The sequence below is a fragment of the Ovis aries genome, chromosome 2 (genome assembly GCF_016772045.2).
Source record: "Ovis aries strain OAR_USU_Benz2616 breed Rambouillet chromosome 2, ARS-UI_Ramb_v3.0, whole genome shotgun sequence".
NCBI lineage: Eukaryota > Metazoa > Chordata > Mammalia > Artiodactyla > Bovidae > Ovis > Ovis aries.
Genome location: NC_056055.1, coordinates 187,212,321 through 187,229,578, shown reverse-complemented (window position 1 = coordinate 187,229,578; position 17,258 = coordinate 187,212,321). Strand labels below are relative to the sequence as shown.

General features: G+C 39.9%; 1 pseudogene; it reads left to right on the top strand.

Annotated features, from left to right (window-relative positions):
- The first annotated feature begins 15,951 nt into the window (after positions 1-15,951).
- LOC101120557 (arsenite methyltransferase-like) lies at positions 15,952-17,038 on the top strand (annotated as a pseudogene).
- The last annotated feature ends 220 nt before the right edge of the window (positions 17,039-17,258 follow it).

Below are 17,258 nucleotides of genomic sequence, written 5' to 3'. Positions count from 1 at the left end.
TAACTTCAGAAAAAAGAACTAAACAGAACTTCCCTGGCGGTCCAGTGGCTCTGTGTTCTTAATGCAGGGGGTCATCGTTTGATCTCTGGTCAGGGAGCTAGATCCCACTTGCCACAACTAAAGATCCAGTATGCCACAATGAAGATGGAAGATCCTATACGCCACAACCAAAAGCTAACTAAATAAATAAAAATTAAAGTAAAATAAAATATACTATTAGAAGAAGAATTAAACAAAGTAGAGATAAGCCATCTAAAGAGTTCAAGGTAATAATTAAAAAGATGTTCACCAAACTTGGGGAAAGGATGGATGAATACAGTGAAAATTCTTAGAGGAAATGCTTTCAGCTTTTTACCAGAGTATGATGTTAGCTGTGGGTATGTCATATATGACTTTTATAATGTCAAGATATGCTCCCTCTATACCAACATTGTTGAGAGTTTTTATCATGAATGGATTTGAATTTCATCAGACCTTTCTGCATCTGTTGAGAAGATTATATAATTTTTTATTCTTCAATTTGTTAATGTGCTATCACATTGATTGACTTGCAGATGTTAAACCATCCTTGCATCCCTAAGCCATCTCCATCTTGAGAAAGAACAAAGCTAGAAATATAACACTTCCTGACTTCAAAGTATTATACAAAGTTACAGTAATCAAAACACTATGGTTTTGGCACAAAGAGACACATTGATCAATGGAATAAGATAAAGCACAGAAATAAACTCACACTTATATGGTCAGCAATTCTATGACAAAGGAGGCAGGAATATACAAGAGGGAAAAGACAGCCTCTTCAGTAAATGATATGGAAAAGCGAAAGAGCTGCATGCAAAATAATCAAATCAAACTGCTTTCACCATATGCAAAACTAAGCTCAAAATGGATCAGACTTAAATGTATGACCTGAAACCATAAAATTCCTCTAGAAGAAGAAATATAGCATTACATTCTTTGACATATGCCTTAGCAATATTTTTCTGGATCTTTCTCTTTGGGCAAGGGAAATAAAAGCAAAAATAAACAAATAAGACTAAATCAATCTAAAAGCTTTTGCACACCAAAATGAAATGGCAGCTTACTGAAAGGGAAAAGATATTTATAAATGATATATTCAAAAAGCAGAGACATTACTTTGCCAACTAAGGTCCGTCTAGTCAAGGCTATTACTTTGCCTTAGTCAGCAAAGTAATGTCTCTGCTTTTGAATATGCTATCTAGGTTGGTCATAACTTTTCTTCCAAGGAGTAAGCGTCTTTTAATTTCATGGCTGCAGTCACCATCTGCAGTGAGTTTGGAGCCCAAAAAAATAAAGTGCAACACTGTTTCCACTGTTTCCCCATCTACTTCCCATGAAGTGATGGGACCAGATGCCATGATCTTCGTTTTCTGAATGTTGAGCTTTAAGCCAACTTTTTCACTCTCTTCTTTCACTTTCATCAAGAGGCTTTTTAGTTCTTCTTTCTGCCATAAGGGTGCTGTCTTCTGCATATCTGAGGTTATTGATATTTCTCCCAGAAATCTTGACTCCAGCTTGTGTTTCTTCCAGTCCACCGTTTCTCATGATGTACTCTGCATAGAAGTTAAATAAGCAGGGTGACAATATACAGCCTTGATGTACTCCTTTTCCTATTTGGAACCAGTCTGTTGTTCCATGTCCAGTTCTAACTGTTGCTTCCTGACCTACATACAGATTTCTCAAGAGGCAGGTCAGGTGGTCTGGTATTCCCATCTCTTTCAGAATCTTCCACAGTTTATTGTGATCCACACAGTCAAAGGCTTTGGCATAATCAATAAAGCAGAAATAGATGTTTTTCTGGAACTCTCTTGCTTTTTCCATGATCCAGCAGATGTTGGCAATTTGATCTCTGGTTCCTCTGCCTTTTCTAAATCCAGCTTGAACATCTGGGAGTTCACGGTTCACGTATTGCTGAAGCCTGGCTTGGAGAATTTTGAGCATTACTTTACTAGCATGTGAGATGAGTACAATTGTGCGGTAGTTTGAGCATTTTTTGGCATTGCTTTTCTTTGGGATTGGAATGAAAACTGACCTTTTCCAGTCCTGTGGCCACTGCTGAGTTTTCCAAATTTGCTGGCATATTGAGTGCAGCACTTTGACAGCATCATCTTTCAGGATTTGAAACAGCTCCACTGGAATTCCATCACCTCCACTTGCTTTGTTCGTAGTGATGCTTTCTAAGGCCCACTTGACTTCACATTCCAGGATGTCTGGCTCTAGGTGAGTGATAACACCATTTTTATTATCTTGGTTGTGAAGATCTTTTTTGTACAGTTCTGTGTATTCTGCCACCTCTTCTTAATATCTTCTGCTTCTGTTAGTCCATACCATTTCTGTCCTTTATCAAGGCCATCTTTGCATGAAATGTTCCCTTGGTATCTCTAATTTTCTTGAAGAGATCTCTAGTCTTTCCCCTTCTCTTCTTTTCACAGCTATTTGTAAGGCTTCCCCAGAAAGCCATTTTGCTTTTTGCATTTCTTTTCCACAGGGATGGTCTTGATCCCTGTCTCCTGTACCATATGATCCAACAATTTCACTTTTGGGTATTTACATGAAGAAAACAAAGACACTAATTAAAAACATATATATGCATATCAATATTTATTGCAGTCTTATTTACAACAGTAGCCAAGATATGCATGTGTGTTCAGTTGCGTCTGACTCTTTGAAACCTTATGGGCTGTAGCCCTCCCAGGCTCCTCTGTCCATGGGATTACCCAGGCAAGAATACTGGAAGGGGTTGCCATTTCCTCCTCCAAGGGATGTTCCCCACCCAGAGATCAAACTGGAGTCTCCTGCATTTCCTACACTGGCAGGTCGATTCTTTACCACTGAGCCAAAGCCAAGATATAGAAAGAACCTAAGTGTCTGCCTGGTAAAGAATTTGTGGTATGCCTACAATGGAATATTAGCCATAAAAAATGAAACCTTCCATTTGCTACAACATGGGTGACTCTGAAGGGTATTATGCTAAGTGAAGGAAATCAGACAAACAACGAAGGATCTCACTTCTATGTGGAATCTAAAAGATAAAACAATCAAAATGAAACAAAATAAAAACATACAGGTACAAAGGACAAACAAGTAGAGAGAGGTATGTGAAAAAGGTGAAGGGGATTAACAGGTACAAACCTCTAGTCATACAATAAATAAGCTGCAGGGATGTAACATACAGTGTAAGGGATACGGTTCATAATATGGCAATAACTTTGCATGGAGACAGATGATTACTAGGCTTATGGTGATCACTTCATAATGTGTGCAAATGTCAGATCACTATGTAGCACACCTGAAATTAACATAATATTGTATATCAAGTATATTTCCACTTATTTATTTTACTGTTTTTTTTTATGTGAACCATTTTTTAAATCTTTATTGAATTTGTTGCAATATTGCTTCTGTTCTATGTTTTGGTTTTTTGGCCATGAGGCATGTGGGATCCTTGCTGCCCAACCCGGGACTGGACTCGTACCCCCTGCAATGGAAGGCAAAGTCCCAACCACTGGACTGCCAGGGAAGTCCCAGTATATTTCCTTTTTTTTTTTTTTATTGTTTTAGTTTTGTTATTTTTTTTTCTAGTTTTTTATTTTTTAAATTTTAAAATCTTTAATTCTTACATGCATTCCCAAACATGAACCCCCCTCCCACCTCCCTCCCCATAACATCTTTCTGGGTCATCCCCATGCACCAGCCCCAAGCATGCTGCATCCTGCGTCAGACATAGACTGGCGATTCAATTCACATGATAGTATACATGTTAGAATGTCATTCTCCCAAATCATCCCACCCTCTCCCTCTCCCTCTGAGTCCAAAAGTCCGTTATACACATCTGTGTCTCTTTCCCTGTCTTGCATACAGGGTCGTCATTGCCATCTTCCTAAATTCCATATATATGTGTTAGTATACCGTATTGGTGTTTTTCTTTCTGGCTTACTTCACTCTGTATAATCGGCTCCAGTTTCATCCATCTCATCAGAACTGATTCAAATGAATTCTTTTTAACCGCTGAGTAATACTTCATTGTGTATATGTACCACAGCTTTCTTATCCATTCATCTGCTGATGGACATCTAGGTTGTTTCCATGTCCTGGCTATTATAAACAGTGCTGCGATGAACATTGGGGTACATGTGTCTCTTTCAATTCTGGTTTCCTCGGTGTGTATGCCCAGAAGTGGGATTGCTGGGTCATAAGGTAGTTCTATTTGCAATTTTTTAAGGAATCTCCACACTGTTCTCCATAGTGGCTGTACTAGTTTGCATTCCCACCAACAGTGTAGGAGGGTTCCCTTTTCTCCACAGCCTCTCCAGCATTTATTGCTTGCAGATTTTTGGATCGCAGCCATTCTGACTGGTGTGAAGTGGTACCTCATTGTGGTTTTGATTTGCATTTCTCTAATAATGAGTGATGTTGAGCATCTTTTCATGTGTTTGTTAGCCATCCGTATGTCTTCTTTGGAGAAATGTCTATTTAGTTCTTTGGCCCATTTTTTGATTGGGTCGTTTATTTTTCTGGAGTTGAGCTGCAGAAGTTGCTTGTATATTTTTGAGATTAGTTGTTTGTCAGTTGCTTCATTTGCTATTATTTTCTCCCATTCAGATGGCTGTCTTTTCACCTTGCTTATATTTTCCTTTGTTGTGCAGAAGCTTTTAATTTTAATTAGATCCCATTTGTTTATTTTTGCTTTTATTTCCAGCATTCTGGGAGGTGGATCATAGAGGATCCTGCTGTGATTTATGTCTGAGAGTGTTTTGCCTATATTCTCCTCTAGGAGTTTTATAGTTTCTGATCTTACATTTAGATCTTTAATCCATTTTGAGTTTATTTTTGTGTGCGGTGTTAGAAAGTGATCTAGTTTCATTCTTTTACAAGTGGTTGACCAGTTTTCCCAGCACCACTTGTTAAAGAGATTGTCTTTACTCCATTGTATATTCTTGCCTCCTTTGTCAAAGATAAGGTGTCCATATGTGTGTGGATTTATCTCTGGGCTTTCTATTTTGTTCCATTGATCTATATGTCTGTCTTTGTGCCAGTACCACACGGGGTGCGCCAGCGGTCCACCCAGAGAGCTGAGCGGCAGCGGCGGAAAAGGTGACAAGCCCCGGCGATCGCGCTCGCCAAACTCCTGAGCTACTCGGACCTGGGAAGGGCACAAAGCGCAGTCCCAGCCGCATTTGTGCCTCTAAGGGCTGCCTGAGGGCCGAACCTGAGCGGCTTGGACCGGGGAAGTGCACGCAGCCTAGGGCCGGCCCCAGACGGTTCCCGGCTAAGCATCGTAGAGCCGGAGCGGTTTGTACGCCGCGAGAAAGGACAGGTCAAGCGGGGCAGAGATACTGTGTACACACGACAGTGCTATTTGTTTGCAGCATCCCCCCTCCCCACAGCGCGACTGAACTAGTGAGCCTAAAAACCAGCAAACAGAAGAAGTTAAACAGAGGGAACCACCTTGGAAGTGAGCCCACACGGCCCATAACATCAGAGAAGAGCCAGATATATTTTTAATTTTTTAATATTTTTAAAATCATTCTTTTTTTTTTTTTGCCTTTTGCTTTTTTTTTCTTTTTTTTCCGAGCTTTTTTTTAATTGTTAAGTCTTCTATTTCTCCTCTAATTTTTATTTCTATAACCTAATATTACTATTTTAAAAAAAAAAAGACTTTTTTTTTTTTTTTAAGGCAAACACCATATATACTCTTTGGATGGTTGTTGGTGTTTTGTTTTGTTTTGTTTTGTTTGTTTGTTTTTTAATAATTCTTTTTTTTCTTTCTTCCTTTTTCCTTCTGCTTTTCTTTAATATTGTATCTTTGAAAATCCAACCTCTACTCCAGATTTTTAATCTTTGTTGTCAATTTTGTACATTTAAAAACCCAAACTTCACTACCCAAGTTTACCTGAGAGCGAGATTACTGACTTGTCCACTCTCTCCTCCTCTGGCCTCTCCTTTTTCTCCACCAGGTGGCCTCTGTCTCTTTTCTCCCCCATCTCTTCTCTATCCAACTCTGAATCTCTGTGTGTTCCAGACGGTAGAGAACACCTAAGGAACTGGTTACTGGCAGGATTTGTCTCTCTCCTACTCATTCCTCTCTCTTATCCTCCTGGTCACCTCTGTCTACTTCCTCCCTCTCCTCTTCCCCGTATAACTCTGTAAATACCTCTGAGCGGTCCAGACTATAGAGCGCACATAAGGAAGTGACTACTGGCTAGCTTGCTCTCTCCTCTCTTGATCTCACCGCATCTCATTCCAGTTACCTCTAACTACCCCCTCCATCTTCTCTTCTCCTTGTAACTCAGTGAACCTCTCTGAGTGTCCCTCAAGGTGGAGAAACTTTTCATCTTTAACCTAGATGTTTTATCATCGGTGCTGTATAGATGGAGAAGTCTAGAGGCTACTGTGAAAATAAAACTGAAAACCAGAAGCAGGAAGCTTAAACCCAAAGCCTGAAAACATTAGAGAACTCTTGAATTCAGGGAACATTAAGCAATAGGAGCTCATCAAATGCCTTCATACCTACACTGAAACCAAGCTCCACCCAAGGGCCAACAAGTTCCAAAACAAGACATACCACGCAAATTCTCCAGCAACACAGGAACACTCCCCTGAGCCTCAATATACAGGCAGCTCAAAATTATCCCAAAACCTTTGATGTCTCATAACCCATTACGGGCCACTCCACTGCACTCCAGAGAGAAGAAACCCAGCTCCACCCACCAAAACTCCTACACAAGCCTCCCTAACCAGGAAACCTTGACAAGCCACTGATAGAACCCCACCCAAAGTGAGGAAGCTCCATAATAAAGAGAACTCCACAAATTATCAGAATATAAAAAGGCCACCCCAAACGCAGCAATATAACCAAGATGAAGAGACAGAGGAATACTCAGCAGGTAAAGGAACAGGAGAGTTGCCCACCAAACCAAACAAAAGAGGAAGAAGTAGGGAATCTACCAGAGAAGGAATTCCGAATATTGATAGTGAAAATGATCCAAAATCTTGAAATCAAAATGGAAACACAGATAAATAGCCTAGAGACAAGGATTGAGAAGATGCAAGAAAGGTTTAACAAGGACCTAGAAGAAATAAAAAAGAGTCAAAATATAATGAATAATGCAATAAATGAGATCAGAAACACTCTGGAGGCAACAAATAGTAGAATAACGGAGGCAGAAGATAGGATTAGTGAAATAGAAGATAGAATGGTAGAAATAAATGAATCAGAGAGGAAACAAGAAAAACGAATTAAAAGAAATGAGGACAATCTCAGAGACCTCCAGGACAATATGAAATGCTCCAACATTCGAATTATAGGAGTCCCAGAAGAAGAAGACAGAAAGAAAGATCATGAGAAAATCCTTGAGGAGATAATAGTTGAAAACTTCCCTAAAATGGGGAAGGAAATAATCACCCAAGTCCAAGAAACACAGAGAGTCCCAAATAGGATAAACCCAAGGCGAAACACCCCAAGACACATATTAATCAAATTAACAAAGATCAAACACAAAGAACAAATATTAAAAGCAGCAAGGGAAAAACAACAAATAACACACAAGGGGATTCCCATAAGGATAACAGCTGATCTTTCAATAGAAACTCTTCAGGCCAGGAGGGAATGGCAAGACATACTTAAAGTGATGAAAGACTATATTTCCATTTTAAAAAATAACTGTGTGAATAGCTCTGATTGGTTGAACATGGGAAGCCCCCACTCTTCACCCCAATCCTGCCTCTTTCTACTTTTCTAATTCTCTTTATTTTATTAAAATCATATGTTAAAGGTTTACACATCATTTGTTTTTCATCATCAGTAATGATAGAATGAATGCTTTTTAAAAATGTAACTGTATTCAATGTACACAAAATTTGAATCTATTTTCTTCAAATATGTCAGTGAAAAATTTAACTTATTGTTCCTAAATTTCCCAAGAAGTTCTTTTTCTTCAAAAATAAGTAAAAGTATCTACTGAAGCTAAGGCAACATAATAAGTAACAAATACCAAATTTTAAAATCAAACGTACTTAAAGCTTTTTTTAATTTTTTCAAAATTTAATTTAAAATTTTTAATGATTCATTTATATATAAAATTGTTTGTGATTCTGGTATTCACTATCTATATAAATGCCAAAGTAGAGTATTGTGTTTTGCAGTATTATATCTAGACATGCATACAATATTGCAAAATGATCATCAGCCATCGCATGCAATGTTTGTGAACACTGGACTAATTGGTGAGTCCTTCTAATTGGAACGCGAAAAGAAGAGAGAAAATGGGTGTCAACACTATTGGAAAATGACACTTTTGTAAGACTGTAGTATTCACATGTTCTGAGAGAGAGAATTTGACAATTTAATTAGTCTGTCTTCAAGAGAAAATTTGACAACTTAATTACCTTTTCTTTTCCTTTACCAAGTGCTTCTGCAACTCAAACCCTCCTTGTGTCCCAAAACAGTGTTAATCTCCAAAATACGCAACGACGCAGGCTACAGACCAGCATCATCTTCCAACATGGTCTACTGTTATGCTGAGGATGGAGAATCAAAGTTTCTGAGGGGGTGTTTCCCTGGTGCCTGAATGGCTTTAGCCAGGAGAATGGATGGAGGGAGGGAAGTAGGGAGGAAGGGGAGAGAGGGAGAGATAAAGCTACCAGAGCTGAACAGACAAAGGTGAGTAGGGAGGTTAGAGTACATGGGTCTATTTGAATAACAAGGAGAATGGAAACTAATAAATAAAAATCAACATTCCCCTTATTAATTCCAGCTACTCATTTTTCTCTGAATTTGACTGACACCCTGTCCTTGGGATGTTAAATGATGCTAGTATGAGAAAGCAGATAGTCTTTGTGAAGCAGAAATAAGTCACAGGCGAAATCTTGGATCCATATGGGAACTTCTGTGAACACAGACTTTGACAAGTCTTCTTGGTGTTCTTCCTTTTCCGATGATGACTGAGTTTGCTCACTGCAACTCCTGGTGTTTGGTGTACCACCCGTTGGCTTTCTAATCTGTGTTAATTCTATCGCCACAGCAGTTATGAACCATCTGGTACATCCTTCCATTTTCACATGTTACTTACAGATGGCAATTACCCAAGTTAATGTGGCCATTTGAATGGCCAGCTCCTCACTCATTTCCAAGACACAGTTGTAGGGATGACATCATGTGACTATTCCATCAAGGCATTTTAACCCCATTTCCTGCTTTTCCATTTGCAACCCTCCATTTCCAGGGCTGGGGCTCACTGCTCCACGGCAGAAGGTGGCCAGGCCACAAACTCTTTAACAAAACCATAGGCTTAGAACTCAGGCATTGCAAAAAAGACAAGAAAGGATTTGCTACATGTCTTTTTTTCAATTACATTTTATTGGAGTATAGTTGCGTCAGCTACAAATTGGCACTTGCCATCTACCTCTACAGGATTAAAACATGTGCTGCTGCAGCTGTTGATCTCCAACACCCTCTAAGAAGAATTCAGGATGGAGAGCAGAAGTGAGGCACTCTGTGCTCAAGGGGAGCAGAGTGGGTGGGAAAGGACCTGGCAGAACAGGTCTCCAGATAGTTAGATATTAGTTAGATATTTTCAGGAGCCGATTTCATGAGCCCAATTCTTGTATCTCCCCATATCTAGAAAAACACTAAAAGCATTCATGATAATGACTGTTCCTTGTAACTAACAAAAGCATCACAAGACTGGTAAAAACCTTCTGGAAAAATATGTACCTGATTGCATGTATTTCCCTTTCACCAAAATCACATATCCTTCCCCCACTGCCTCTTTGGATCAGATTCTCAGAGCTAACTGAGGTACTGTCTCTCAGGCAAAGGTCCTCATTTTGCCCCAAATAAAATTTAACTCACAACCCTCATGTTGTACATTTTTTTAAGCTGAAAGTTGATTTACATTCTTGAGTTAGCTTCCCGTGTACAGCAAAGTGAATCAGTTATACATATACAGATATCCATTCTTATTTAGATTCTATTTCCATATAGGTCATCACAGAGTATTGAGTAAGGTTCCCTGTGCTATACAGTAGGTCCTTAGTAGTTATTTATTTTATACATAGTTACGTGTATATGTCAATCCCTATCTCCCAACTCATCTCACACCCGCTTTCCCCCTTGATAACCATAAGTGTGATTTCTACATCTGTGAGTCTATTTCTGTTTGGTAAATAGGTTCATTTTTACCTATTTACAAATAGCTTTTTTAGATTTCAATTATAAGTGATATCATGTCATATTTGTCTTTCTGACTTACTTTACTCACAATGACAGTCTCTAAGTCCGTCCTCGTTGCTGCAAATGGCATTGTTTCGTTCTTTTTTATGTCTGAGTACATTTCTTTAGAATCTCTCTGATACGTTAGAAGCCAGGCCTGGGTAGGAGATCCGATCAGAAAAGGAAGGAAAATCCCCACTTCTGGCCCAGGGAATCCGGGGGAGAGGAGGCTTCTGGCAGGTGATGGGAGTAGAAGGAGAGTGGGTGTCAGATGAGGGGCAGGAATCCAACATGACTCCCTTCACCCAAGGATAGCAGATGCCACCTTGGAGAGGAGGTTGGAGGGGAAAAAGGTAGGGATTAAAAGGCTAACATTTTTTCCTTAAAGGTTTGAATATGTTGGGACTGCCTGGTGGTCCAGTAGTTAGGACTCCACACTTCCACCGCAGGGTGCTAGGACTCAACCTCTGGTCAAGGAATGAGTACCTCACATGCCACAGGGCAGCAAAAAATGTTGCTAATCACAATAATAAAATAAGCTTGAAATGCACCCCAAATTTTTTTTAACATGTTACCTAACAAATTAATCAGGCCACACTATTTTAAACCTAGAAGGACTTAAAGTTAATTTAAAGGAACACTGCATTTATGGACAGCATAAGGAAACTCTACTTTCTCTAGACGCCTGAGTATGTTTGCAGTCTGCAACCTACAGCCACTTTGGTCAATTCAGATTTTCTCCACTAACGTTGAATCCATATAAATTTAGATATATAAAATTGATGCCTCCATCAGAGGGACAAATAATTAACTGGGTTCATCTTACAGAGTAAATCAAACTATGAGAGAAATATTTACCTATTTAAGAGAATAAAACTATTAAACATCTCCCAATCACAATTTACCTACAAAAAAGGTATTTTAGCTCAAGAAGTAGGGTGTGATGCTTAGGCCAGTGTTTGATATGCTAATTATATCAGTCATCTAGTATGAATTTATTATTAATGTCAGCTAACATTTACCAAGACTTTATTATGGGCGGCCAACATGCTGAACACTTACATTAGCTCCAGACTGTGAAGGATGTTATTACTCCCTTTCATAAAGGGGAGACTAGAGGAAACAGTGGAAGCATTTGTTCCACTTATTGAACTCACTAGAAAATTTTTACACTCTATAGGGTTGTCACTAGCCAGCAAAACAATCAAATCTGTGTGATAACAAGGGATGTTTTATTTCTTTTTTTTTAATGAAGTATAGTTGATTTACAATCTTGTGTTTATGTCTGCAGTACAGCAAAGTGATTCAGTTATATATATATTTATATATATATATATATACACATTCCTTTTCATATTCTTTTCCATATGGTTTTTCATAAGGCTGTTGAATATAGTTCCCTGTGCAGTAGGGAACAGTAGGGCCTTGTTGTTTATCCTTTCTCTACATAATAGTTTGCATCCACCAATCTTAATCCACCCCCTCCCCCCTCTCCCACCCCTTAGCAACCACAGTCTGTTCTCTACGTCTGTAAGTCTGTTTCTGTTTTGCCATTGGGGTCATCTGTGCCATATTTTAGATTCCACATATAACTGATGTCATATGGTATTTGTCTTTCTCTACCTGACTTACTACACTTAGATAATCTCTAGGTCCATCCATGTTGCTACAAATGCCATTGTTTCATTCTTTTTATGGCTGAGTAGTATTCCATTGTATATATGTACCATCTTCTTTATCCATTCATCTGTCAATGGACATTTAGGTTATTTCCATGTCTTGGCTACTGTGAATAGTGCTGCTATGAAAATAAAGGTGCCGTATCCTTTTAGATGAGAGTTTTGTCTGGATATATGCTCAGGAGTAGAATTGCTGAATTACATGGTAGTTCAATTTTTAGTTTTCTGAGGAACCTCCATACTGTTTTCCATAGTGGCTGCACCAACTTCCATTTCCACCAACAGTGTGGTTCACAAAGGACGTTTTTTAATGGAACTCAACAGTATGAGGGTCTTTTATTTGGGAAATGAAAATATCACAGGAATAATTTTTGGATACACAACCTAAAAGAGTTTGTTTTCTTTTTGTTTCTGGGATTTTTTTCCCCTTTATTTATTTATTTCAGTTCCTTTGTTTGTCTTCTTGAAGGAATTTGTTTTAAGACATTCTCTCCCATTGCTAAGATGCAACTCCCTCTGATATAGAGATAAATGAGGTGGGGGGCTTAACTCCCTCTTAGTGATACCAGAAACTGGATTTGCCAAAACTCTATCACAGGCCAAGGTTACAGACAGTACTGAGCACTTTTCTTGACTAGAAGGAAGAGAAAAACTCTTCCTTCAGTAAGAAAATACATTTTTTCTTTATCCTAAAATCTTGACTGAAAACTTCCAAAAGGCTGCCCCAGGGGAATCCCCACTGCACTGCCTCCCTACCTACACATAGGTAGCAGGGCCTGGAGGGGAAGGGAGGTTTCATCCAGTTTTATTCACCCCTGAGAGTAGACTGGAACTTGAACTTTGATCAGGCAAATCTGGCCATACCATCTATGTGATCTCTGAGTTTCAGCTACCTTAGTTATCAAAAAGGACGTAATAAGAATATCATAGGTTTGTATGCTGATTATATTAATATCGATAAATGTAGATTAAGTTCTTAACATCATATCTGTGTTGAACACTCAGTGAATAGTGGCTATCACTATTTTACTGTGAATAATCACTTCTCAAGTAAAAACAGGGGCTGCACCAAATACTGGCTTAAGTACCATTCACATGGGAATAATCCTGACATAGGGAATTTCCCCTTGACTTTCACACTAAAAGACTGAATGGCACTGAGAAAACCATAATTGAAAAAGACACATGTACCACAATGTTCATTGCAGCACTATTTACAATAGCTAGAACATGGAAGCAACACAGATGTGTACCAGCAGATGAATGGATAAAGAAGCTCTGCTATGTATATATGGGCTTCCCTGGTAGCTCAGACAGTAAAGAGTCTGCCTGCAGTGCAGGAGACCTGGGTTCAATCCCTGGGCCGGAAAGATCCACTGGAGAAGGAAATGGCAACCCACTCCAGTATTCTTGCCTGGAAAATCCCACGCACAAAGGAGCCTGTCAGACTACAGCCCATGGGGTCGCAAAGAGTTGGACACGACTAAGAGACTTTTCACTTCATAGATGTGTGTGTGTGTGTGTGTGTGTGTGTGTGTGTGTGTGTGTGTGTGGAGTATAACTCAGGCATAAAAAGGAAAAGGAATAAATTTGGTCAGTGCTAATGAGGTGGATGAAACTAGAGCGCATTATACAGAAAGAAGTACTGAAGAGAAAAATAAATATCATATTTTAACACTTATGTATGGGATCTAGAAAGATGATACTGATGATCCCATTTGCAGCGTAGCAAAGGAGATACAGACATAAAGAACAACTTATGGACACAGGATGGGGAGGGTGAGGGGGGAGAGGGTGGGACGAATGGAGAGAGTAGCATGGAAATACATATGCTACCATATGTAAAATAAATAAATTCCAATGAGAATTTGCTGTATGACTCAGGGAACTCAAACCAGGGCTCTATGACAACCTAGAGGGTTGGGATGGGGTGGAAGGTGGGAGGCAGGTTCAAGAGGGAAGAGACATGTGTGTACCTATGGCAGATTCATATTGCTGTGTGGCAGAAACCAACACAATATTGTAAATCAATTATCCTTCAATTAAAAATATTTGTTTGAAAAAGGCTAAAAGGCAAGAAGATCCTTTTAAAAGCCCTTCATTGACAGAGGGTAGATCAATTGGTTCAGGTCCGTTCTAGAGACAGGCCAGCTCCTAGTAATTTAAGGAGAAATTCGATATTGTGTCTCAGCCCAAGTAAAAAAGATAATGCCACTCCATTTTTTAAGGGAAATTTGAAAACATCCATAGGGAGCTCCCAACTTCCAATTCTGTATTTAAGAACTGAGCTGATTAGAGGGTTTAGCTATTAAGAAATTATACAAACTCCACTATTGATTTTAGAACTTTTTCAGCTCAAAATTAACCTGGTTGTTATGGGAATTATTTTCTTAAGTCACAACAAAATTTTAAGAAGCACATTCATTATCCCAAGGGTGCAACTCTTCACATTTGGATGCATAGCCTAATCTTGATGCTATCTTCCCAGTTTTCTGCTCCTTTTTACACTAATTTCTTTGAAAAAAAAATTGCAGCAATACTTCCTCCAAATTCTTCCCTGGTGGGTCTGCCTTCAGACATTCCCATCAGCCTTCCACTAAAGGAGCCCTCTTCTCTCTGGTGTTTGCCTCTCTTTCCCTCTCCTGCCTCCTGAAAGCTCTTTCTTTGCTCTGTTTATAGGATGTCAGTCCTCCAGTCCCCCTTTCCCCATACATTCTTGGCTTGCTTTGCAGTTTCTCCTCTTCCTCCAGCCTCTCAGAGCTGGAGCACTGGGGGCTCAGTCCTCTTCTCTTCCCTGGGGTCCTTGTCTAGACTCAGGGCTTGAAACAGCCCCTCCAAGCTCCCTCCCCAGACCTGCCCTCTCCCCCAACTCCAGACTCCCCTCTGTAACTCTCTATCAAGCATCTTTACTTGGCTGTGCTGTGGACACCTCAAATTCAATACCTGATGCTAAGACCTGATCAGTCCCAGCTCCACCCTTCCAGTTTCCTAGTTAAAAACTCTAGAGTTATCCTCTCACACTCCCATCCAGTTTGTCCCCAAAACTGTATCATTTATGATCCAAAATATATCCTAGGAATTCCCGTGTGGTCCAGTGATTAGGACTCTGAGCTTTCACTGCTGAAGGCACAGGTTCAGTCCCCAGTAGGGGAACTATGATCCCACAAGCCACACAGCACAGCCCCAAAATAAATTAATGTGAACCTATATCACATCTCCCACCATTTCTACTCACCTCTGACACAATCACGAGGGTCCCATTTGCTTGTCACTCTCATCTATAGAATTGAAGTCATCTGGACAGCAAGGAAAACAAACCAGTCAATCCTAAAGGATATCAACCTTGAATATTCATTGGAAGGGCTGATGCTGAAGCTGAAGCTCTGATACTTTGGCCACCTGATGTGAAGAACTGACTCACTGGATAAGACCCTGATGCTGGGAAAGACTGAGGGCAGGAGGAGAAGGGGGCGACAGAGGATGAGATGATTGAATGGCATCACTGACTCAATGGACCTGAGTTTGAGCAAACTCAGGGAGATAGTGAAGGACAAGAAAGCTTTGTGTGGTGCAGTCCATGGGGTCACAGAGAGTCAGACATGACTGAGTGACTGAACAATCCCACTGTTCTCCATGGAACAGGATCGTCCAGTGGAAATAGGAGGGGATCACACCTGTAAACTCACATTTTCTACTAGCCACATCCATAAAGGGAGAATGAAGCAGCTCGATTAACTTTAATAATATATTTATTTAATTCGATATATATAGCTTCCCTGGCAGCTCCATCAGTAAAGAATCTGCCTGTAATGCACGAGACCTGAGTTCGACCCCTAGGTTGGAAAGATCCCCTGGAGGAGGGCATGGCAACCCACTCCAGTTTTCTTGCCTGGAGAATCCCATGGACAGAGGAGCCGGGGTGGGTACAGTCCATGGGATCACAAAGAGTCAGACTTGACTAAGCAACTAAGCCCAGCATACAACATCTAGCCTCAAGAGCCATCTGCAGGGTACCCAAGTCCTGGATACAGAGGAGACATGGTGATCCCCTGCAACACTGAGATCCAGGAAGACGTGCAGGTGCTGAAGATATCAGCAGACCAATGCCGGTGTCACTGCGGCAGGCTGGTCTGCAAAAAGGTCTGGGAAGCCCTGCAGGATATACACGAGGAAGCGTCCTTGAGGTATTATGGCTGTGGTCTGGTCATCTCTGAGTGTCTGGAAAACTGCCGAATTTTAATTCCACTGGGTAGTGGAATTAACTGAGACTGCTATGCTCTTAGTTAGTTGGTTGGTGAGAAGGGACATGTCACTGGAATAGACATGACAGAAGGTCAGGTACAAGTGAATAACAAGTACATTGAATAACGCATGGAAAAATACGGCTTCCAGGCACCCAATGTGACCTTTATTCATGACTACATAGAGAAACTGGAAGAGGCTGGAATCAAGAATGAGCGTTACGATACTGTGATATCCAATTATGTCATTAACAGCAAGTGCTGCAGGAGATACATTGAATGATAAAGCATGGTGGAGGCTATATTTCAGTGACATCTTTGCTAGTCTTGAATTTCCAGGAAAAATCAGGACGCACAAAGTTTTATGGGGTGAGTGCCTAGGTGGTGCTTTGTACTGGAAAGACCTTCCTATCCTTGCCCAAAAAATTGGCTTCTGCCCTCCATGTTTGGTCACTGCCAATTTCATTACAGTTCAAAACAAGGAACTAGAAAACATGATTGGTGACAGATGTTTTGTTTCTGCAACATTTCGCCTCTTCAAATTCCCTAAGACGGGACCAACCAAAACATGCCAAGTTATCTAAAATGGAGAAATCAAAGGACACGAAAAAGACTCAATATTTTATGCAAATTTCACATTTAAGAAAGATGAAACTGTTGAAGCAGATGAAGAAACAGCAGCTATCTTGAAGAATTCACAGTTTGCCCATGATTTTCTGATCAGGCCAATTGGAGAGAAACTGCCAACATGTACTGCTTTAGCAGCAAAGGATACAATCACAGATCCATCCAAGGTTGCACAAGGGTCTGACAATACAAAGTCCAGAAGTACCCCTACTGTTGCTGGCTGCTGTCACAAAGAAATGCTGCTAAACAACAGCTGACCAGAAGACAGTGGGCAGGAGGTGACAGAATGAGTTACACATGTTTAACCTGCTCTTCTTCATAGCCCATAGACAAGAAAGAACAATGGCAAAAAACTGCGTTTCAGATAAAAATAAATGAATTATTTTTACAAAGTAAAAAAAAGTCCATATATCTAAAATATTGATATTTCAATGTGTAATCAAATATAAAAATGATGACGATATTTTAAATTATTTT